This window comes from Palaemon carinicauda, chromosome 37 (genome assembly GCF_036898095.1).
Source record: "Palaemon carinicauda isolate YSFRI2023 chromosome 37, ASM3689809v2, whole genome shotgun sequence".
NCBI classification, from domain to species: domain Eukaryota; kingdom Metazoa; phylum Arthropoda; class Malacostraca; order Decapoda; family Palaemonidae; genus Palaemon; species Palaemon carinicauda.
Genome location: NC_090761.1, coordinates 62,902,408 through 62,928,548, shown reverse-complemented (window position 1 = coordinate 62,928,548; position 26,141 = coordinate 62,902,408). Strand labels below are relative to the sequence as shown.

The 26,141-nt window shown below is 36.3% G+C and overlaps 2 long non-coding RNA genes across 2 annotated transcripts in view; one reads left to right on the top strand and one right to left on the bottom strand.

The window, feature by feature from the left end:
- LOC137629156 (uncharacterized) overlaps positions 1-26,141 on the bottom strand; it is a 1,187,366-nt gene that overhangs the window by 40,645 nt on the left and 1,120,580 nt on the right. The window lies entirely within an intron of this gene.
- LOC137629155 (uncharacterized) lies at positions 2,088-25,095 on the top strand. The gene is made up of 3 exons (XR_011041461.1): positions 2,088-2,201; positions 13,534-13,645; positions 24,099-25,095. It is a non-coding gene; the product is annotated as an uncharacterized lncRNA (long non-coding RNA).

The window sequence follows — 26,141 nt, the reverse complement described above, 5'->3', positions numbered from 1 at the left end:
AATCATTCATCAATTTCCCATGGATCATGTATAACCCTATAAGGTTTATTTGCTGATGAATGTGTCACGAGATCTTGAATTATTCTGCTCGTAGCGTTCAGTTCCTTAGAATTGAATTTACCTGGTGATGCGCTATTTCCCGCTTTTTTTTTTCTTTTAATAGATTATTATAATTACGTCAATAAATGAGTTACATTACCAACTCATTGGTGTTCATATTTCTAGAAAAACTCTGTAATAGTTTTATGAGTAATATCAATATTGTTTCCCCTGGAAACATGTTCTTTCCTAGTTCCAACAGAAGACTGTTGGCGCCTATTTACAGTAAACAGGGCAAGTTTTAACAAGGTCAACAGTTATGATCAGTAGAGTATATGGAAATAAAGTTTTTATATTGTCTTTGAATCATGATTAAGAAAATTCGTGTTCATTGACTCTGGTCAATCCACTGATGTCTTCAATCAGATGCCGAGTTTATACAACAAACTTTGTTTTTATTACTATCATTATAACTGTTAGTGATATTGTTTGATTTTTACCTTTGTGTTTGCGTGTTATTGTTTATTATGCATAAAATTTTAGTACTGTGTATAATACATGCACTTGATTTTTTCTTAATTCTGTTCTGAGTGCAAGACTTGAAAACTATTGTAAATTGATTGTTATTAATTTGATGCTAAAATCGAGTTTAATCAGTAATAATAATTTCATTACGTATTGAAAACTACTTGAGAGCTGTATTCCATACTCTTAATGTTTATATGTCTGAGTTCATAAACTTTAAGTGTCATTTTCACATTTTATTTTTTTTACTTTTTCTTTTTCAATCTTCCCGTTGAAAATATATCAAGGATATTGATAGTGAATAGATACCTGTCATAATTACATGATCATGTTTTGGTTGTTTATGAAATTTGGTCCATCTCAAACTAAATGAAATTATGAAGGTTATAAAGAAATTACACCCTATTTAATTGAAAGTACTCATGTGGAACTGGCTGACATAAGTCCTTTTATAGTTTATATATGAAATATCTGTTTTAATGTTGTGAATGTTTTTAAAACATTTTGTTTTAATTGTTCATTACTTCTCATTGCCTTTCCTCACTGGGCTATATTTGCTTGTTGGAGCCCTTGGCCTTATAGCATCCTACCGTTCCAAATAGGGTTGTAGCTTAGCTAGTAATAATAATAATAATTTGTGGGCATTGCTGAAATTCGGTGTCATCAGTAATTGTGTGTAGTTAGTTGTAAAGCATTCCGTAGAGATTATTGATTGGGTATTTTGTAAAGGAATTTTCCAAGTTTGTTCATTCAAGTTTTTAACAGAAATTTTGGAAAATTTCACCCACTCTTACTTGTGTTGCTTGCAAAGTGATCCAGGCAAGTGTTGAAATTTTCATTTAGTTTGGTTTGAGTTCCTTTAGAGATCTGAATGAAGTAAAAGAGATAGATTACACACATTTGATTATCAAAATAATACTCGGAATTTCTATAAGGTTTCTGTTTTACTTTTATTCTAAATGGGAATGATAGAATTATCTCTCTCTCTCTCTCTCTCTCTCTCTCTCTCTCTCTCTCTCTCTCTCTCTCTCTCTCTCTCTCTCTCTCTCTCTCTCTCTGCTTCTTAACTTGCCATATTATTATTATTATTATTATTATTTGTCTTTAGGTACTTTAGGTAAATGGAATAATATTGATTAAGGCAAACTTTCCGATGAAAGCCTGTTAGGGGTTGCGCCATTTGTGTTCTGCTATATATGTATTCATTTATATTGTATATATGTATGATATTGAGCACAATAAACTTGAATTAAATCTCTCTCTCTCTCTCTCTCTCTCTCTCTCTCTCTCTCTCTCTCTCTCTCTCTGAATTAATTTTATTCCCGTCACTTTGATAATGGTAATCTCTACTTCGATAAAATATTAAATGAAATCAGGCATAATTGCGTAATGATCTATAACAGTTAATGACTGGTGGACATATAACTACTCAAGATACTTTGTTTTCCTTTAGCCAATCGGGAGTCTTAGTTCGAATTTTGTTAGAACAGAGTCACTCGGACTCTTGTGATTGGCTGAAAACTAGTAAAGTGACGTCATTTGAAAAGAGAAAAACTGAAATCGAAAATCTGTACCAATGTTCTCAGTTTAGTCTTTGGTGAGAATTGGTGCGCATCGGATCCCTTTGTGATATGAAGGTAAGATTTTGTGTTTTACTATAAATGATTGGTTAGTGTCATTAGCTGGTGGGTTATCAAATTTTTGACGTGGTTTTCGCACAGGTAAAGAAATATGGAAATATTTGGGAATCTTTTCGAAAAGTTAGCTTAAGAGGGAATAATTTCTCTTGTGGAAGTTCAATACTTTTATTGGGCTGTAGAGTACAGTACATCTGTTTCTGAGGCAGCGTAGCCTAAACACAAAGAATTTTATGGTGTTCCTTAGATTTGTTATACGAATGTGATAGGTGAGAAATATGGTAAAGCGTTTAACCAACATTGTGGTAATGTGAATTTAACTTCAGATATCCATATTCCTTTTATAATTTGATGTTGAAGGCCATTCATTTTTGGCTAATAAAGCGAACCTTTCAAATTTTATGAATGCTTGACATAAAATATAGGAATTTTCATATACTTGAGCAAAACTAACGTTAATGATAATGGAATAATCATTTAAAGGCCACTATTTGTCTTTGTAAATTTTCCCATGCCATTTTGACACGGTTGAGAGCAAAGTTTAGAAATCGTGATGTAATCTAGATGGTAGTTAAGGGTTTTCAGAATCATAGCGAAGGTAATAATGGGTGAACAGAAGAGCCTGCATGAAGTATGTTTAAATTGAATGGTTGGTGCTCAGGCTCTATGGCATCATGAGGGCATTAGCTTTCCGCTTATATAAGTTGCAGTGATTTAAGGTTGAGGCTCATTGTGGATTCCAGGCTTTGGACATCAGTAAATTTCCTGTTTTATTAGCTTTGTGGCAGCTACTATTAAAGGTGAATTCTTTTTACTGCAATTTTGAAAGTTTTTATTGCTTTTAGACTTGAGAAAATCTCAAGATATTTGCATATTCAAAATGGTCATGCTGGTTTCTTCCAAGCCACAATAATTGCAGGAGGTTATGAGTGATCCAAGTTGATCTATAAAAAATAGAAGTAAACATCGTAGTGGTGTTTATATAGTTTGGACTTCAAGTTAAGGACAGTTTAGGGCAAAATGTTCAAGGTTTTAAATACCTTTCACTTTGGTTAGCGCTCTGTTCATATATATGTAAAGACGAAGTTATCAACCATACTTGCTTACGTATGTTACCCTATTTTTTTTAATGTCCTGTTAGGATTGCTTGAACCTCCTGCTACAAAATCCTTAAATTCCCGTTAGTTAACCATTCACTTGTTCATCACTGGTAGTTTTAAATATTTTTCTTTAGTTTGATCCGGAAAAAAAATGAAGGTATTTAAGAACTAAAATTTTCTTTTGAGTTCTTATGAAATCCACCCTTTAATTTGCTCAATCCAATGGGTATTGGTATTAGTAATTTTTTAAGTTTTTGCCAACTTTGTCTGAAGTTTGGTTCTTTGAAAGTCTTGTCAGTATTGTTAGGAAAACTCATTGAATACGTCATATTCTTTGGATCGGTTTCGCTTTATTTCTATACACATGTACCGTAATCCATATAATTTGCTTGTATAGCTTGGAAAATAGGTAGGGAGTGCAGACGATTCCTTTGGCATACCATTTCCTCGCCTTTTTGTGAATTAAGCGCGGCTGGCCAACGTATGCGAATGGCCTAATCAGCGCTAATGCAGTATATGTAATTCCCTAGACATTTCGTGTAGTACTTGTTTACTTGTTTTGGGATTAAATCCAACCCTCCACTGAAGTCGAGTGAACTACTACTCGGGCGGGTCCATATCAATCTAAAGTGACATTTTCATAACATACAATTCTTTGATTGTAGCATCTTCCAAATCATATGGTCTTGTGAAAGTAATGTCTTTAGTTTCTTCTTAAATTCAATTACTCCCTTTAGGTCTTTTATAGAAATATAATGCAAATAATTGTAGAGCTTACTCATCTTGCAAAGTGTCCAGTTGAACAACTTACTGGGCTAAAATTTTTAGATTATATGATGCCGGTGTCTGTTATTAATTTTGGATTTGAGTTTAGAACAGCTGCATTAAAATGTACTCTTAAAGAAACTCAAATTACGTATGTTAAAGAACAATGCAGAACTTTTGTGGAAGAGTTTATTATAGAAATACAAAGGCGACTTCCTGAAAATATTGTACTTATTAATGTTGGGAAAACTACTCCCTGAACATGCTACCTCTCAGAGCAAAGATAACATATCTTCATTAGCTCCAAAGTCAACTTTTAATGATATGGACCAAGTTGAGAATGAATGCTTTATGCTTCGAAGAATGGCCTCATGATTGCATGAAAGATGTTTTTTTTTTTTTTTCATTCTGGGTATTAGTTAACGAAAAGATAAATTCAACAGGCCAGAAACGATTTCTTAATATTTCATTCTTGGCCTTAGCACTTCTTTCACTGCCATTCTCTAATGCCTCGGTCGAGAGGATATTTTTTCAAATGAACGTAGTAGGCCTACACAGTAAGTTGAGGAACCGCCTAGTTGTATGGAGCGTTGAGGCAATTTTGTTAATAAGGCATGGGCTAAAGCTCCAAAATGAAACTTGAATAACTTATGAGCCACCTATTGATATGGTAAAAAATTTGCTAAGGATGTAATTGAATACTAGGAATGTAACAGTGATTTGCTGGCTTTAGCAGATGAGGACGAAAAGGAATATTAATGTCAATTTGTTGTGTTTAGGCTTTCAAGCTATTATTGATTATTGCTTTTCTTTGTGCACATGTTAATACTCATTGTCTCAATTTCTAAGGAATATTTTTTATCCAAGGATTATTGTAATTGTCACTCTACAGCCTTTGTTGGCCAGCAGGAAATTCAAAAACTTATCTTAGTTATACATCTTTTGAAAATACAGAGCACATAGATTTCCTATTACTGAATGATGTATTCAAGGGAAATCGAATTTACAGTAAATTTGAAAAAAAAATTGTTCATGGGATATTTTGTGGGAGCCTGAAAATTATTCGTGGGAATCTGTGGGATTTTTGAGTCCCATTTGTGGGATTTCCTTCTTGACAAAACGGCAACACTGCCGTGAGTTTAAGCTGTTTACTGGGGAGGCCACCACAGTCACTGGTGGCCTCCCCCGTAAACAGCTTAAACTGAAATGGCTGCCAAACTGAGTGACTTACGTAGCCATGCTCGCACTACTAAACATGTAAGAGCAGCTCAGCCGTTTTCAAGTGCACGACAGTCAAAAATAAAATTCACAAATATAGACCATTCCCTGAAATATGCAACTAACGAGGCTGAAGGAAAATTAGCATTATTTATTGCAGAACACACGGCATTTTTAACTACCGACCATGTTGAAGTTAGTAGGAAGGCTTTCCGTGACAGTAAACAAGCACCACATGTAAAAATGCACAGAACGAAGTGTAAAGAAATGCTAGTGAATGTGTTAGGACCTCATTTTAACCAGTGCTCGAGAGAAGATATTGGTGATGCTAAATATAGTTTAATAATTGACGAATCTACAGACATAAGCGTTGTCAAATTACTTGGAGTTATTAGGTATTTCAGCCAAAAGTTGCAGAAAATATCAACACACTTGGGTCTTGTTGAAATTGAATCTGGAACAGCAGCGAGTATTGTATGTGCTATCAAGAAACTTCTCGAAGATGTTGATCTTAACCCAAAGAAACTACTTGGCGTTGGGGTTGACAATGCAAGTGTGAATACTGGTTTGAATAATGGTGTATGCGAATTGTTGAAAAGGGAATTTGGCCTGCCTAAATTATTCATAAGGTGTGTTTGCCACTCTATTCAGTTAGCTGTATCTCACATTCAGTAGCAGAAACACTGCCGAGAAATCTTGATTTTCTTGTAAGAGACATACAACTGGTTTGGGCATTCGTCTGAAAGACAGCTGATGTACAAACAGCTGTTTGCTACAATTAATGACGGTAAACAGCCTCTTCAAATACCAAGAGTATGTGATACGAGATGGCTTTCCATTGAACCAGCGGTAACACGAGTTAAAGCTTCATTTTGAAATTACAAGGTCTTCGGAAAAATTTTACACTGCTGAATCATTGTTTGATATGTACAGCGATCCTGTTAAATTATACCTCCTGTTCATGCGTCCCATTTTGCAAGAAACTCAACGGACAATGAAAAAATTTCAAGGTGAAAACAGATCCAATGAAACTTCTGCTTGACCTGTCGAATCTAATCATTTCATTAAGCAAGAAAGTAACGATCCCCACAGCCAGAGTTAATCCATTAACGACCGAAATGCGTTGCATATCATTTGTGGTAAAGTTATGCAGCGAATTAAGAAATAGACTTCCAGATAACTTTGAGGCATTACGGAAAATATCTTTTTTTTTTCTGTTCATGAGTGTTTAAATAAAGTCAGATCCTATTACTGAAATTGCAGAGATATTTGGCTGTGATTATCAAAACATTGAAAAAGTGGAAAATCCGTGGCGCAACTTAATAGTGCAGTGGCAAGAAAAGAAATCAACAGCAAAGTTTTGGATCGAAGTAGGAAACTACCGAGATGCATCAGATTGTAATCCATTTCAGGAATTGCATGAAATAGCAATTGGCATCTTATTACCACACTCGAATGCCGAGGTTGAGAGACTATTTAGCCAACACATTATTAAAAACAATTTGAGAAATAGATTGAGTCTGAAATCAGTGAATTCAGTTCTTGCTATTAGGAATGGCCTTAAAAGGTTGGAGAAAAACTGCCATACATATATTCCTAAAACCGTCTTAGAAAAAATAGGCACGATGGCTGCATATAGTGTATCATATTCAGGTTCTTCAAACTCGACCTCTCCAGTCACTGCATTTTCAACTTTAGTAGAGGATGACGATTATCTATTTTTGTTTTCTTTACAAGAATAGATTAAATTTAAGGATACGAAAGGATCTCTGGATATATATGCACAATTTCGAAGTAAAAACAAGTCAAATTATATTATTAAAATTAAATTTCCCTGCATTTTCATGACATTTGAAAAATCTAGCGGTTTCTGGGCTGAAAATGCAAGTTTTGAAGGCTTGTCTGGCGGGTTTTAGTTCGTCACATTTGGCAACCCTGCCCCAGTGGGGCGGGTTTGGGCGTCCCAGACTGTTCTGGTGAGCATCTATTCTGATGAAACTTACTTGTTTTTGGTTTAAATCCAACCCTCCACTGAAGTCGAGGGAACTACTACTCGGGCGGGTCCATATCAATCATCTAACGAAACATTTTCATTATAACTTGTACAATTCTTTGATTGTAGCATCTTCCATATCATATGATCTTGTGAAAAGTAATGTCTTTAGTTTCTTCTTAAATTCAATTGCTCCCTTTAGGTCCTTCATTTCAGTTGGCAGTTTATTATAATGTCTAGGCGCACAGTAGCTAAAAACCCTTTCACCAAATTTACTATTTGTTCTTGGTTCAGATAGCCTATGTTTGTCACTCGTGTGTCTTATGTTAAAATTTGTTTCTAGTTCTAGTTTGTTTAGGCATTCTTTTAGATATTTTGGTTCAGTATCTTAAACGTTAGTAAGAGTAGCTTGTATTAAATTCTCGCCTTTACGAACTAAAACCAGGCACCTTTACCTTTAACAATTTATTTGAAAAATAATCATTCTTTGGAACTTGTGGGCTACTTAGCCTTCACCAGTATCTAAATATTTGGAGATACTGAAGACGGCTACTAAAGTTTTAAAGATGTTTGTATGTTTATCATTAATTTTTTAAACAGCTGATCCACTTTCATACTCTGTATTCGTTCTTGCAAAATCTATGCTGTGGAAAGACTGGATAATTCATGAATTACTTATCACTCGTCCAGTTTTAAATCTTCATTCCCATGGCGTTCAGTCAATTCCATCTCCCGATCTTCGGGTAGCTGATCAACAGGTTATAAAGGGTTAGATATTTTCTTAACATTAAGGGCTGTTCTGATGGTCTTACCAATTCGTAAAATTTGTCAACAAAGTAATGTTTGAGGTACTCTGCTTTATCCAAGCTTTATCTAATATACCAAACTACTGTAAATCATTACGTAGCAGTTAATGCAAAACTATCAAAAGCAGCACTAAGATCGAATAGACACCACATTTGTTCTAGCAAACCACTTACAACAGAGCATAGAGCTGTATGCAGACTGGTCTGGTTATGCTTATATATTTATAAATTTATTAGTAATTGCATTTTAGCAATTTTGAAAAGGGCATTCGAGACTGGTCTGTAAGAATTAAATTCCTGATAATCTATAGCACTTCTTAGAACCCGGTTATTATAGCACTTTACGCATATTTAGGAAGCTTACCCATCAAAACTAATATTTAGTATTGTAATAGATCTGAAATCTCGATATTTACCCATAGATTACTTTATCGGATGGAAACTGTTTTGCTATGAATTGCCGATGTAGGAAGATTGAAATTACTTGTTTACTTGTTTTGGGTTTAAATCCAACCCTCCACTGAAGTCGAGTGAACTACTACTCGGGCGGGTCCATATCAATCATCTAACGAAACATTTTCATTACAACTTATACAATTCTTTGATTGTAGCATCTTCCAAATCATATGATCTTGTGAAAAGTAATGTCTTTAGTTTCTTCTTGAATTCAGTTGCTCCCTTTAGGTCCTTCATTTCAGTTGGCAGTTTATTATAATGTCTAGGTGCACAGTAGCTAAAAGCCCTTTCACCAAATTTACTATTTGTTCTAGGTTCAGATAGCCTGTGTTTGTCCCTCATGTGTCTTATGTTAAATGGATTTATCCTCTACTTTGCTATTTCATATTCAGGTTTAGTTGTGAAATAATCGGCAAAGATAACTTGTACCAATACATCGTAAATTTTTTGACTAAATTGCAATTTCCATAAACTTAAAATTATTTTTCCATGGCACCTCTCGGTAAACCAAATTTCCATGCTTGTCCCCGATAACCTAAGATTCTTATTAATATAGCGTGAATAATATTATTGGTATCAGTTTCTTAACTAAAAAATGTCTTAAAATTCTTGTATTGGTATTTTATGTTGACCTTGGAAATTTTCGTAAACGAATGATTGGAGAAGTCTATTCACATTTCATAACTGAAACTGATACGCATTGTTCTGTCTTTGAAATGTGTGAAGCCATTGGTACACTTTCCTGTAATACTGAAATTAGTTATAAACTTTCCTAGTTTCATTAAATTTTAAGTTTGAATAGTCTCACATACAGATTTCACCCTTAGTCTTTAAACCAGAATTGTATCTTCAAGAGTTTTTACTTCTAAATTAAAATTAAAATATTCAGATTAAAGATCAATAATAATTTGTAAATTCCTTGTACTTTTGAATTTACTTTTTAAATTCAAACCCCAAGCCCGGGCAAATGGGGAGGGTTGGCGGCAGGAGAGCCATCCGGCCATTAAACAAAAAATAGCCTGAACAACTATGGTCAGTGAGTATAAGATTGAAATTAAATAGATCAATAATCATTGGGTAGTTAAGAATGGTTTGAATTTAAAAAGTTCAAAAGTAAAAAGAATTTACAAAACTAAGATTTGTGATGGAATAAACATTTTATTCTAAAAGGAAAGCCTTTTGTGGTCTATAAACTCTATTCCGAACTTTTGAATTTCCTGTGGTACGTTAGCGATGTTTTGGGTAATATTTTGGAGATTTTAAAGGAAAAAAACTTTTTCCCATGCATGGTATTGTCCAATTCTAAGTCAAATTCACACTATCGTTGAATTGGGAGTCTTCAACTACAATCTTGTAACCTTTTTATATAATCAGGCTGCATATAGTCTGGCAGCAAACTTAAATGAGTGTCTGCTCCAATACTTGTTAGTTGGTGGTTTTGATGTTTAGCAAATTTATTACAGTAAGTTGTCCTAGATTGGTGGGTCATAGCGAACATAGTGATTCTAGTTTTACTCCTTAGTGCAGCTCTATTGATAAGTTATTTCTACCCTGAGATGCAATACCCGAATCTGTGTCGTAAGGGTTAATCTTGTTGGTCTAGTTATTTTTTTAGAGCATTTTATAACTTCTGTTGTAAAAGATGAAAAACCTGTCATAGGTTATAGGTTTTATTGCACACAAAAACTGGAGTCACCTCCTGAAACAATAGAAACAGCCACTATTACAACACGCACTACTTGACATGCACAGTAACAAACAAATACATCAAAGTAAGGGCCAGACAACACTGGGACATCCACAAGCAATAATATGCGCGAAGACACACAAATAGCAACATAATAAGCTGGTAAATGCAAGCAGAGAAAGACAACGTACATGAGAGCATATATTACCACATTCTCCCCACCTATGAAATTCAAGCAGCATAATCATCAAAATACTTAGGAGCTCGCCGGGTCCTTTCGGACCTCCGGAGTGGTACAGGTGTAGTGCCTTGACAAGACGCAGCAGGAAGCTCTTGAACAGCACTTTCCCCTGGTGTAACGTCATGAGTGACTTCTTAAAGAGCAGGTTCCGAGCTTGCTCTAGCATCTGGACGGCGCACCTCAGACTCTGATATACCTAGAGACAGTAGAGATTGCTGCAGGGAAGGTCTGGTGGCCTTCATGCTGCTGCTATCATCACCACTTAAAGGTACTAGATGCCTCAAAGACACAGTGGACTCTCTACCATCAGGAAACTTGACATGAGCATATTCAGGATTAGCTTCTACTATTTCTACTTCATCTACTAGAGGGTCATTCTTGCTGTGCCGTACTTGCCGTCTTGGTGATGAGCCAGGTAGGCAACGTACGACCTGACGTGGACTTCCGAGGATGCTTTAGGAAACGCTCGTGTGGTGTACAATTAGTTGACGTACATAGCCAGGAACGGATAGTGAAGTGCATCTGGGAGGACAACTTCCCATTTCGAGACATAAAGATTCCTTGTTCTGAGAGCTAACTGAATGTTTTTCCATATGATTCCATTGTACCTCTCCACCTGGCCATTGCCCCTTGGGTTGTAGGGCGTAGTGCGACTGGTAGCCACTCCTTTCTCTAGTAAGAATTTCTTTAGTTCTTCTGACATGAAAGAGGCTCCCCTGTCTGAGTGTACGTATGCTGGCATTCCGAATAGTGCAAACAGTTGTACCAAACACCCGATGATAGCACCAGCATTCATGTCTGAACAAGGGAACGCAAAAGGTAACAGTGAGAATTCGTCAATGACTGAGCAAGTATGTTTTTCGACTGTGACGGAAGGGGCCCCTTAAAATCCAAGTTCAATCTCTTATGGCTGAGTAGCTTTCACCAGATGGCCATAATCAGGCTTATAGAACTGAGGTTTGACAGTAGAGCAGATTGGACAAGAAGCAGTAACCTTCTTTACATCCTCAACAGAATAAGCCAGGTTCCGAACTCGGATGAAATGCACCATCCTTGACACTCCAGGATGACATAGACTTTCATGCAGTTGTTTGAGTTTGTCTGTAGCTACAGCACCACAGACACGCGCGAGAGCATCTGCAGGAATATTTTCCATACCTGGACGATACACTATATCGTAATGGTAGCATGACAGTTCAATGCGCCACCTGGTTATCTTGTCGTTCTTGATTTTTCTTGAAGATCTTGTGTCGAACGTGAATGTTACACTTCGCTGGTCAGTAATCAGCTTAGTGATGACCAATTAGGTAATGCTTCCACTTTCTGAGGGCCTCAACTATGGCATAAGCTTCTTTCTCTACTGAAGAATGCCTTTGTTCACTGTCAGAGAGTGCGAGAGAAGAATGCTACAGGACGTCCATTCTGAGTGAGAGTAGCGGCAATGGCATGGTCTGAGGCATCTGTTTCGACTGTGAAAGGGGATGTAGGATCAATGGCTTGCACCACGGACTTTGCAATTTCATTCTTCAATTTCTCAAAAGTCAGAAGCTTCAAAAGACAATGGGAATCTCGTGGAGTGTGAAAGAGGCCGGTCTTTCTCAGAGAAGTTGGGTATCCATCGTGAGTAATGAGCAAGCAACCCCAACATTCTCCGAAGAGAGGCAGTATCCTTGGGAAGGGGTAGACTCAAGAGAGGCTGCAGTCGTTCTGGATCAGTCCTTTATAGAGTATCCCAGAAGGTATATAGACTGTCTGAAATCACACTTGTCATGATTAAATGAGAGGTGGTAATCCCTCGCCACTTTCAAGAAATGATTTAGGTTTTTGTCATGCTCCTCTTCAGTCTCTCCACATAGTCACATTGTCCACATAAGCAAATGCTCCTTCTGCCTTTTCTTTTGCAAGGATCTGATCCACAACTCTTTGGAAAGCGGCCACTCCGTTCTTCACACACACATAGCAACATAATAAGCTGGTAAATGCAAGCAGAGAAACACAACGTACATGAGAGCATAAATGTAAAACTACATTGAACATATATTACCACTCTCTACATTTTGTGTAACATGCATAAGGAACTTCAACCTCTTAGTCAGATATGAGTAAATTTACTGATATTAAATCTCTTTAAGTTTTAACAATATGTAGGTATTATGGTGCAAATATCCACTTGGCTTCTTGTGTAATATACTTAGAGAATATAATAGTATACCTCCACTGTAGGTTCTAAAGATTCAAAATGTCTCCAAAGCTATATATTAAGCTCCACTAGACATCAGGAGGACAAGATATTAGGGCATTCAAGAAGTTGAAGACCTATCGGTATGTATAAAAGTTAACGCGGAATAATCTGATGCGCTAAATACCCAAGAATGTATACGACAAACTAATCTTGTAGGTTCTGTAGAGCTGTATCTGCTTGTTAAAGATCCTTATAGTAAAAGCATTATTAGAATGGCTAAGTAAACCGTCGATAATGAAGAACACTTTCTTAGTTCCATGTGGAGGGAACTTTTCAGTGATCTCAGTGGGTAAGAACTCTTGCATTAATGCTGATCAGTTAACCTTTGCATTTCGTGCGATACATTTTTACTATTTGATGACCGAAGGTAATTCAAATTTGAACTATAGGGTAAACATTGCTCAGAACTAAAATATTTGTCAAAGAAATAAAATGTTAGCTTTTTCCCAACACTTCTATGAAAGGAGGAAATAATGTTCAGATTTCACCCCCAAATTTGGCTTGAGTTATGTCAATAAAATGATAAATATTAAGAGTAATATATTCAATTTAGATGTTGGCAGGAAGGATTCGTTCCATATATATGTACGATAGAATGTAGATTTTGTATACAGTACTATAAAGTTCAATTTAGTGGAAATTCAGTTCAATAGACACCCTTATGCAGACTGTAGGCTACATAGGATATAAGAGATTTTATGAGGTTGAATGATAATGCTGGTTTCTTTTTCAATGCATGTATCCTATGATACAATGTGCCAACAATTAATGAAATATTTTGAGTAGCTTAATTTTGTGCTGATGGAAATTTAATTTTGTTTCAGGTGATGTTTTGATTTGGAACTTGAAGCACTTTCTTCTAACATCTAACGGCATCATCTTAAATCACGCTAAAAGTTGGTCTTCATAGAAGGTAAGAGATACTTTTTACCCAAGGTAATTGTGATGAATTGTGTACATGTAATTCTGAAAACTTGGAGTTATCCAGAAATTTGCTATAAACCTTTTGACTATAGAGAGCAAATTAAATTTAATTAGTTTTTGAAGTGGTGTGTTTGGTGTGAGCCAAGATTTTTCCCGCTATGAATGGGGTAGGACTGGTTAGGCTATCCAAATTGGTTAGGGTCTAATTTATAGAGATATTGAGAGATTTGTGTATTCTAGATCTGACTTTACTAGAGTTTTTGTCGGGCATAAAGTTGTTTTCAGGAGGAAATGTCATTTTGTCGAGCTGTATTTTGATCCTACCTCAAGATAGTTTTAGATTTCGGATAGTTTTCCTACCATCAAACGACTCCTTAAAGATTTAGAAAAAAAATATGAACAAATAGTTTCCAAGTAATTTATTGTAGAAAGTTTTGTTGGTGTGAAGAGAATTATCTCGAGCAATCAGAAGGGTTAATGACTTTCTTCTTTCCCACAGTTATCCCTACGTTAAGGGGTTGGTTGTCTGTTGCGAACTCTGCACTGCCTTTAATTAAAGGCTTTCTTTTGCACTAAACCACTCCATATCTTTCACCTATTCTGATAGTTTTAGACAAGTGCTCAACCCTGGTTGGGAACCCTAGTATGCTCTTGGGCTGAGCTAGTCTAGACCTCCTCGGGGTTATTGCTCTCAAGACTTGCCATCTGGTTATCTTAATACTTGGGATTTTGAACCCAGTGCTGTCAAACCTCTCCTAAAAAAGTTTCACTCCTCACTCTTCTATTTAGTTTCACTGCTATCTGACTTTTCCCTCCTTATGCAGCTGTAAGTGGGAAGACGGGTTTAGTCAACTGCCTTCCTTCTAGCTTCCCTATGGGGCCCGGTTTTTCGCCAACTTGTTACTACTTACTTGTTTTGGGTTTAAATCCAACCCTCCACTGAAGTCGAGTGAACTACTTCTCTGGCGGGTCCATATTAATCATCTAACGAAACATTTTCATTATAACTTATACAATTCTTTGATTGTAGCATCTTCCAAATCATATGATCTTGTGAAAAGTAATGTCTTTAGTTTCTTCTTAAATTCAATTGCTCCCTTTAGGTCCTTCATTTCAGTTGGCAGTTTATCATAGTGTCTAGGCGCACAGTAGCTAAAAGCCCTTTCACCAAATTTACTATTTGTTCTTGGTTCAGATAGCCTATGTTTGTCACTCATGTGTCTTGTGTTAACACTTATTTCTAGTTCTAGTTTATTCAGGCATTCTTTGAGATATTTTGGTTCAGTATCTTAAACGTTAGTAAGAGTAGCTTGTATTCAATTCTCGCTTTTACCGGTAGCCAGTGTAATTTAATTAGTGCAGGGATAATTCTTTCCCTATTGTGTAGTCCTTTTATTAATCTAGCGGCTCTGTTTTGTACTCTCTGAATTTTCTTCAGCTGATAATTTGGTAAGCCATAGAACAGTGAGTTGCAGTAATCAATTCTTAAATATGTGGTGATTAATGAGTATGGCCATAGATTTTTCATTTAAGTATTTACTGCAGTGGATTAGACCTCTTGACTCCTCCCTGCCGCTACTATTCATGTCTTAGTTTGCAAACTGATTCTTGGGAGCACATTGATACTAGCTTCCCATAAGCAATTATTACAAGGCTTGCTCGGGGCTGAGCAAGACCCACAGCAAGAACATTCTCTTTGGGCTGAGAATCTTGCCTGACCACACCAGTCTGTCCGGTCAGTCTGAGTGTTACAATCTAAATTCTCTGCCTCTCCACAGTAGTTCTTCTCCCTATAACGGGTTCCTCTCAAGGCCCCCTCACTCCCATATTCCACCCAAGCTTATATGTTCTCAAGCTTTGCTTCCTCTTTTAGTTTTAGGGACCGTTTCTGATCCATATATAAACACTGGTCTGATTGTGCTAAAGATCTCGACTTTTAGCTTGATTGGCATTTTATCATATACCACTCCTACTTCACTCCACTCCCCCTATTATCTACTCAACTACAGCCTCACATCCTACCTCCTGACCTAATGTATTTCTTAAGTATCTGAAATGTTTCAGCTGTTTTATAACAGCCTCTACATGAATGCTTAACTATTCTGTCCGTACCTTTCTTACTGCATGACATTGCTTTAGTCTTGTCTACATTACCTTTCAAGCCACTTCTCTCCAAAGTCTCTTGCCACTCTACAACCCATCTTTGTAGCTACCCAGTCTTATTACGGCAATATCATAAAACTGGAAAATAGGCTGGGATTATAATTTCAAAAAAGTTTCAATTATCATTATAGAAATGGAAACCTTACCTTATGAAATAGATATAGCTCGGCAAGACTAACAGGAGAGAGAGAGAGAGAGAGAGAGAGAGAGAGAGAGAGAGAGAGAGAGAGAGAGAGAGAGAGAGAGAGAGAGAGACTGGATTTAACTTGTTAATCATGCCACCTCTGGTTAATCCTGTGAGATTAGTCAAAAAGGAAGGATCTGTCATAAAAGGGCTACGCTTACGCCTCATCAGTTTCACACTTTGAATGGATCGTGTCCAAGTACTGTGTTCATGTTTCCTTAAAGTGGTTAAATCATTTTGACACGAGTATGCTATACAGTGGGTCAGATATCGTCTCAGCGGCCACGACGGATTGGTTTTACTATAATTAATTTGTGATTTGAGTACCTTCCCCAATACCACATGCAGCTTTGGCAGGTTTATCTTTAATGAACCACGTGGCACCAAATATGGGCCAGATTGTTTTTAAAGCCTGGCTGCGAGCTGGAACCTTCATTATAACAGCATACTTATTTACTTCCAAAAATAGTAAGATAATTTTTCATTCTATGGTGAACAATGTTTTTCTAGAAATTACTAAAAACCAGCTACGAGAACAGTGGTAAAATGTTCGCCCAACATTCGCATGACAGCAGATCGATCCTGGCCCGGAACCGTGAGTTTAAGCTGTTTACTGGGGAGGCTTCCCAGACTGTTCTGGTGAGCATCTATTCTGATTAAACTTGTTTACTTGTTTTGGGTTTAAATCAAACCCTCCACTGAAGTAGTGAACTACTACTCGGGAGGGTCCATATCAATCATTTAACGAAACATTTTCATTATAACTTATAATACAATTTTTTGATTGTAACATCTAACAAATCATATCTTGTGAAAAGTAATGTCTAGCTTCTTCTTAAATTCAATTGCTCCCTTTAGGTCCTTCATTTCAGTTGGCAGATTATAATGTCTAGGCGCACAGTAGCTAAAAACCCTTTCACCAAATTTACTATTTGTTCTTGGTTCAGATAGCCTATGTTTGTCACTCATGTGTCTTATGTTAACATTTGTTTCTAGTTCTAGTTTTCTTCAGGCATTCTTTTAGATATTTTGGTTCATTTTGGCTCAGTATCTTAAACGTTAGTAAGAGTAGCTTGTATTCAATTCTCGCCTTTACGAACTGAAACCAGGCACCTTTACCTTTAACAATTTATTTGAAAAATAATCATTCATTGGAACTTGTAAACTACTTAGCCTTCACCAGTATCTAAATGTTTGGAGATACTGAAGGAGGCTACTAAAGTTTCAAAGATTTTAGTATTTTTATCATTAAATTTTTTAACAGCTGTTCCACTTTCATACTCAGTATTCGTTCTTGCAAATTCTATTCTGCGGAAAGACTTTATAATTCATTAATTACTAATCACTTGTCCAGTTTTAAATCTTCATTCCCATGGCGTTCAGTCAATTCCATCTGCCGATCTTCGGGTGGCTGATCAACAGATTACACAGGGTTAGATATTTTCTTAACATTAAGGGCTGTTCTGATGGTCTTACCAGTTCGTACAATTTGTCTAATGTTTGAGGTACTCGGCTTTATCCAAGCTCTAATATACCAAACGACACTAAATCATTACGTAGCAGTTAATGCAAAACTATTCAAAGCAGCACTAAGATTTAATATAGATACCATATTTGTTCTAGCAAACCATTTACAACAGAGCATAGAGCTCTGTATGCATACTGGTCTGGTTATGCTTATATTTTTATTAGTAATTACATTTTAGCAATTTTGAAAAGGGCATTCGAGACTGATCTGTAAGAATTAAATACTGATAATCTATGGCACATCTTAGAACCGCTGTAGTTATAGCACTTTACGCATATTTAGGAAGCTTACCCATCAAAACTAATATTTACTATTGTAATAGATCTGATATCTCGATATATTTACCCATAGATTACTTTATCGAATGGAAACTGTTTTGCTATGAATTGCCGATGTAGGAAGATTGAAATTACTTGATTACTTGTTTTGGGTTTAAATCCAACCCTCCACTGAAGTCGAGTGAACTACTACTCGGGCGGGTCCATATCAATCATCTAACGAAACATTTTCATTATAACTTGTACAATTTTGATTGTAGCATCTTCCAAATCATATGATCTTGTGAAAAATGTCTTTAGTTTCTTCTTAAATTCAATTTCTCCCTTTAGGACCTTCATTTCAGTTGGCAGTTTATTATAATGTCTAGGCGCACAGTAGCTAAAAGCCCTTTCACCAAATTTACTATTTGTTCTTGGTTCAGATAGCCTATGTTTGTCCCTCATGTGTCTTATGTTAAATGGATTTATCCTCTACTTTGCTATTTCATATTCAGGTTTAGTTGTGAAATGATTGGCAAAGATGACGTGTACCAATACATCGTAAATTTTTTTGAGTAAATTTCAATTTCCATAAACTGAAAATTTCTTTCCATGGCACCTCACAGTAAACCAAATTTCCATGCTTGTCCCCGATAACCTAAGATTCTTATTATAACTATAGTGAACAATATTATTGGTATCAGTTTCTTAACTAGAATAGTCTTAAAATTCTTGTATTGGTATTTTATGTTGACCTTGGAAACTTTTCGTAAACGAATGATTGGAGAAGTCTTTTCACATACCATAACTGAAACTGATACGCATTGTTCTGTCTTTGAAATGTGTGAAGCCATTGGTACACTTTCCTGTAATACTGAAATTAGTTATAAACTTTCCTCGTTTGATCAAATTTTAGGTTTGAATATTCTCAAATGCAGATTTCACCCTTAGTCTTTAAACCAGAATTGTATCTTAGTTTTTACTTCTAAATAACAATGAAAATATTCAGATTAAAGCTTAATAATTTGTAAGTTCCTTGTACTTTTGAATTTACTTTTTAGATTCAAACCTTTCTTAACTACCCAATGATTATTGATCTTTCTCTTTAACTTGTTGCCGGTCCCAAGCCCAGGTAAATGGGGGGGGGGGGGGGTTGGCAGCAGAAAGGCATCCGGCCATTAAAAAAAAAATTAGCCAGAACTACTATGGTCAGTGATTATAAGAATGAAATTAGATAAAGATCAATAATCATTGGGTAGTTAAGAATGGTTTGAATTTAAAAAATTCAAAAGTATAAGGAACTTACAAAACAATAAAATTTGGGATGGAATAAACATTTCATTCGAAAAGGAAAGCCTTTGGTGGTCTACAAACTCAATTCAGAACTTTTAAATTTCCTGTGGTACGTTAGCTATGTTTTGGGTAATATTTTGGAGATTTTAAAGGAAACTCTTTTCCCATGCATGGTATAGTCCAATTCCTAGTCAAATTCACACTATCGTAGAATTGCAAGTCTTCAACTACAATCTTGAAAACCTTATGTAATCAGGCTGCATATAGTCTGGCAGCAAACTTATGAGTGTCTGCTCCAATAACATGAAAGAATGTTACTTGTTAGTTGGTGGTTTTGATGTTTAGCTAATTTATTACAGTAAGTTGTCATAGATTGGTGGGTCATCGCCAATATAGGAGTGATTCTAGTTTTACTCCTTAGTGCAGCTCTATTGATAAGTAATTTCTACCCTGAGATGTAATACCCGAATCAGTGTCGTAAGTGTTAACCTTGTTGGACTAGTTATTTTTGAGAGCATTTTATAACCTCTACATTTTGTGTATCATGCATAAGGAACTTCAACCAGTTAGGACTGATCAGATATGAGTAAATTTAAAACTAATTAAATCTCAGTTTTAACAAAATATGTAGGTATTATGGTGCAGATATTTACTTGGCTTCTCGTGTAATATACTTAGAGAATATTATAGTATACCCCTACTGTACGTTCTTAAGATTCAAAATGTCCCCAAAGCTATATATCAACCTCCACTAGACATCAGGAGGACAAGATATCAGGGCATTCAAGAAGTTGAAGACCTGTCGGTAATGTATACTGTATAAGTTAACGCGGAATAAGCTGATGCGCTAAATACCCAAGAATGTATACGACAGACTAATCTTGTAGGTTCTGTAGAGCTGTTTCCACTTGTTAAAGATCCTTATAGTAAAAGCGTTATTAGAATGGCTAAGTAGACCGGCGATAATGAAGAGCACGGTTTATAACCTTTGTTTTGAGTTCCTTGTGGAGGGAAGTTTTCTGATATCTCAATGGGTAAGAACTCTTGCATTAACGCAGATCTGTTAACCTTTGCATTTCGTGCGATATATTTTTACTATTTGATGACCGAAGGTAATTCAAATTTGAACTGTACCATAACAATGGCCAGAACTAGAATATTTGTCAAAGAAATAAAATATTAGCTTTTTCCCAACACTTCAATGAAAGGAGGAAATAATCACTTTCACCTCCGAATTTAAAACGTTATTAAAGATGCGATTTTAGCTGAATGACAAACTAATTTTAGAAATTTTAATTTACTGGCTTCCTGAACATAATTGGCTTGAGTTATCTCAATAAAATGATAAATATTAAAAGTAATATATTAAATTTAGATGTTGGAAAGAATGATTAAATATATATGTACGATAAAATGTAGATTTTGTATACAGCACTATAAAGTTCAATTTAATGGAAATTCAGTTCAATAGCCACCATTATGCAGACTGTAGGCTACATAGGATAGAGATTTTAAGAGATTGAATGATAATGCCGTTTTCTTTTTCAATGCTTGTATCCTATGATACAATGTGCCAACAATTAATCAAATATTTTGAGTAGCTTAATTTTTTGTGCTGATGGAAATTTTATTTTGTTTCAGGTGATATTTTAATTTGGAACTTGAAGCACTTTCTTCTGACATCTAACGGCATCATCTTAAATCACGCTAAAAGTTGATCTTCATAGAAGGTAAGATACTTTTTACCCAAGGTAATTGTGATGAATAGTGTTCATGTAATTCTGAAAACTTCAAGTTATGTAGAAATTTGCTCTAAACCTTTTTACTAAAGTGAACAAATTAAATGTAATTAGTTTTTGAAGTGGTGTGGGTGGTGTGAGCCAAGATTTTGGCCGCTGGGAATGGGGTAGGACTGGTTAGGCTATCCAAATTGGTTAGGTTCTAATTTATAGAGATATTGAGAGATTTGTGCATTCTAAATCTGACTCTACCAGACAGTTTTTGTCAGGCCTGCATAAAGTTTTCTGGATAAAGTCATTGTGTCGAGCTATTTTTTTTCTACTACCTCAAGATAGTTTTAGATTTAGGATAGTTTACCTACCATCAAACGACTCCTTAAAGATTTGATTTAGAAAAAAAAAATGAACATAGTTGCAAAGTAATATGTTGTAGAAAGTTTTGTTGGTGTGAAGAGAATTATCTAGAGCCATCAGAAGGGTTATTGACTTTCTTCTTTCTCACAGTTATCCCTACATTAAGGTGTCGGTTGTCTGTTGCGAACTCTGCACTGCCTTTAATTAAAGTCTTGCACTAAACCACTCCATATCTTTCACCTATTCTGATAGTTTTAGACAAGTGCTCAACCATGGTTGGGAACCCTAGTATGCTCTTGGGCTGAGCTAGTCTAGACCTTCTCGGGGTTATTGCTCTCAAGACTTGCCATCTGGTTGTCTTAATACTGGGGTTTTTGAACCCAGTGTTCATAAAAAAATTTCCACTCCTCGCTCTTCTATTTAATTTCACTGCTATCTGACTTTTTACCCTCCTTATGCAGCTGTCATTGGGGAGGGGTTCAGTCAACTGGCTTCCTTCTGGCTCCTCTATGAGGCCCGGTTTTTCGCCAACTGTAGTGGATCGGAGCTCTCAACTCCTCCCTGCCGCTACTATTCATGTCTTAGTTTGCAAACTGATTCTTGGGAGCACATGGATACCAGCTTCCCATAAGCAATTATTATAAGGCTTGTTCGGGGCTGAGCAAGACCCACAGCAAGAACATTCTCTTTGGGCTGAGAATCTTGCAAGCCCCTGACCACACCAGTCTGTCTTCTAAACTATGACTGAGAGCCCCCGTCCGGAAATAAGGTCTGGGCAGTCAATGTTACAATCTAGATTTTGCCTCTGCAGTAGTTCTCCCTATAATGGGTTCCTCCCAAGGAACTCCCATATTCCACCCAAGCATATCTGTTCTCAAGCTTTGCTTCCTCTTTTAGTTTTAGGGACAGTTTCTGATCCATACATAAACATTGGCCTGATTGTGCTAAAGATCTCGACTTTTAGCTTGATTGTCATTTTATCACATACCACTCCTACTTCACTCTGCTCCCCCTATTATCTACTCTACTACAGCCTCACATCCTCCCACTTGACCTAATGTATATCTTATTCAGCTGTTATAACAGCCTCTACATGAATGCATAACTATTCTGACCGTACCTTTCTTACTGCATGGCATTGCTTTAGTCTTATCTACATTACCTTTCAAAACGCTTCACTCTAAAGTTTCTTGCCACTCTACAACCCATCTTTGTAGCTTTCCAATTTTCATTGATGATCTCCAAATCTGCATATAGCAATTCACCCTTAATTTCTGGTCTTCTCAATACATTCATGACCACCACAAATGTAAAGGGGCTTACTGCGGATCTTTGAAATTAAACTAAAAACTTTTAACCCAACAGCTGTTTTCTAGCCAGTGTGTTTTTATACATATTCTACCATTCTATCAAACTTCTGAGACTTTGCTAACAAACTTCTGAGATATAACTGTTCCTCAAGCACCAAAACATCACCTCTTGGTGTTCTAACATAAGCCTTCTAGATCTAAAAAAAAAAATACCGAAGAGCTCCTAGTTTGCCTCTAGCCCCCCTTTATCCTGTAGCTGCCATACTACAAAGATGGCATCCAGTCACTCTTCCTCATGAATCCATACTGCTGTTGCCCAATCCTTACAATCTCATCTAGTATCTACAAATATTTCAAACCACGCTCTTATTTGAATTCCCGTGTAGTTACCGCATTCCATGACATCAGCTTTCTGCTTAAATATAAATGACACTGTCGTTCGTTAATGTTTCCTCTTCCTGTATTGCTCTTGATAAATCTAACACCCATTCTTCACCTTATGCCATCATTGGCTCTCTACCCTTTATGCTTCTCCCAGCTCCCCTTCAGTATTCAATAGTTCAGAACAGTATCCATCTCCCCTTAGTCTTCATCCTTATGCGATTTATTTCCATCTCTATCCTTAACACCCAGTTGCCCCAAATCCTGCCTTTGCCTTTCTCAAGTTCGAAATCTTAGATATCCTTTTTTCCATGTTCCTAGCCTTTCATTTGTTCTATTGCTCTTCCAATAGTTATACCATCTTTCCTCATAAAATCTTCTCTGTATCGATCCTCTCCACTCTTGGATGTTTTACCTTCCAATCCTTAAATACTTTAATTTTCTTTTGACTTGCACCTTTGTTCTACCGCCATCTCTTAATTCACACACCATATCTGCTGTTTTTTCCTACTAATTATTCTTACTTACACATTTCTTACATACACCCAGATATTTTCCACTCCAACCTGTCCAATCTCTTCAACCTTTCCAGTCTGACAAACCTGAATTGGTCACCCTTTTCTGCTTTGTTCCAAACCTTAGTTTTAGATATTTTTCTTGGGTTTTGTACCTCGTAAAGTAAAACACTACCAGTCTAACACATGCTACCCCCAAAATCACTAAACTCATCCTTTTGTCAACTCCTAACCAGGATATAATCTATTTGGCTTTCCACTCTGATTCTTATAGGATATTAAGTAGGTTAAGGCTGTGGGTTATTAAATGTTTTATATTCAGTGGTCTATCCATTTAAAGCAGACGTTCATCAGTGGATTTAGATATGGGTAATTTAGTTTTAATGTCTGGTTGATATTCTGTAGATTTGTAAAATTTTTGGTTAGATTTTAGACAGCAGTTTAACTATACAACATTAAGTTGGACAGTTTAACAAAGCAGGATGTTATTCAGTGGAGCTGAACTGGGAATGTTTAAGGTTTATTAGGGTTATTGGAGTAATTCTGTAGTTGAAAACTTTACTCTTATTTTAAGCGCATTTTGTGTAGCGTGGAAACTGGAAAATGTTCTTGCCACACCATACAAATTACTGGGTGTGGTCAGTCCTTGTGTGCCGTAAATATTTTGATGTGACTATTTTCCTGTGCATTAAATTATCCATCCGTATGAGAATATAATTAATTAAAGTTTTTCTATTACAGGATTAAAGTCTGTCATAGCAAGAAGATAATTCCTAGATTGCTGGTCTACTCACGAAGTTCTGCAGAAATTAATTTCGCTTCAAGTGAAATTGCAAATAACATCGACACTACATTGAAACACTAAAACTGCTGTGAAGAAACCTGAGTTCCTGTGGATGAATCTTATTAATTTTAGGCTTTAATTTGCAATGAATCCCTTAGTATTTTCCTGAAACTTGCGTTATCATCTCTTAAAGAATTAAATCCCAAGGCCATTAATAATTTTTTTGGAACTGCCATTATATTTCAGGAATATTTTACCTCTGGGGAGATTATTCTTGTCATTGTCAATTAATTAAAATTGGTTCAAATTGATATAAACAAGGATTTCTACTGTTACTTTAGTAAAATGTCGGAATTAGATTAAAATCTTCATTAGGGAAAATGTCTTTAGTGCTCCATTAGGGTTAAATTTCATCTGAATTTGGCTGCTTGGTATTGAATTTTGATAATGTCCCGCACTACTGTACAGTTTCATCGTATTTCCAATAACCAGAATGTCCGAAGTATATTTAATTTCCTCTTGAGCTCTTAAAGCACTTAAAACGAATTTTGTCTTTATGCAGGCTTTTTATTCAAAGCCATTAGAATTGGGTTTCATATGTAACACTAACCTAACCTTAATGCAATTCTCAGTTTGAGGGTTTAGAGTTTATAAGTTATATAAGGGACTCCTGATAAGTAACCATATTGATAAAAGCTTTATTGGTGGGTAATGGGTTGTAGTTTTATAAATCTTAGAGTAAATATAGTAATCAAAATGGTATGTGTAAAAGATTCATATGAGTTAAATTACTTTAGGTATTCTTGCGCGTGCCCTATCAACTGAGGAAACTTGAACATCTTGGTCTACGAAATTTTTCATATGAAAGTATTCGATTAAGAACTTTTTGTGCATATTCTATTCATTTAAAAAGCAGAGGTCAGTTTCCTCGTGAGTAATTACTTTTGTAGACTATGTACCAACCGTGTGACACACGGTTGGTACATGGCTCCCCCTCTAAAAATGACCAGTATCACTCGCCTGCAACCTGCCGCAGACGGCTCTCCTCGTGACGTGAACCCACTTCATGACTTTCAAACCATCTACGCCTCCACTCGTGACGAAGAGGACATCTATTCAACTTCAACCGAAGCTGACGTGAATGCCGTAGGACACGCCTATGAATGCCGTAGGACATACACGCCTATGAACGCCGTAGGCCTATGAATGCCGTAGGACACGCCTATGAATGCCGTAGGACACACTCGCCTATGAATGCCGTAGGACACACTCGCCTATGAATGCCGTAGGACACGCCTATGAATGCCGTAGGACACGCCTATGAATGCCGTAGGACATACACGCCTATGAACGCCGTAGGCCTATTAATGCCGTAGGACACGCCTATGAATGCCGTAGGACACACTCGCCTATGAATGCCGTAGGACACACACGCCTATGAATGCCGTAGGACACACTCGCCTACCCCGTGACGAGCCGGAGCGGCAACACAGCCAACCATCATCCACCACTTGCTCACACCCCAACCAACGACTTCTACAGCCACTCACTGCTGCTCATCGGCGGAGTTGTTACTATTACCTCTCCAGATTCAGGGCACCTATTTAACATGTTCAGTATGTCATTTTTAGAGGGGGAGCCATGTACCAACGTGTGTCACACGGTTGGTACAACTACATTAAGCAAGTTATCTATACGTGTGACTGTCGGATAGTAGCTTTACATGCAAACGTTTAAAACTTATGATTTGCATTTTAAGAATTCTCCCATTTAATTACTTAACTCCCTATACTGCATAAATAACCAAGTCTTCATGTTCATAGCACAACTTGAAACTTCTTACTTTAAAACCTTCCTTTTATTTTTTCGTAATTCTTCCAATATTAGTTTTTTTTTATTGGAATTTAGTGGATCTACTTTCATCTGACGATTAGTTTTTCATGCCTTTCTTAATTCGATCACTTTTAGTCTAGATAATGTCTGTTCTTGATGTCGCCTGG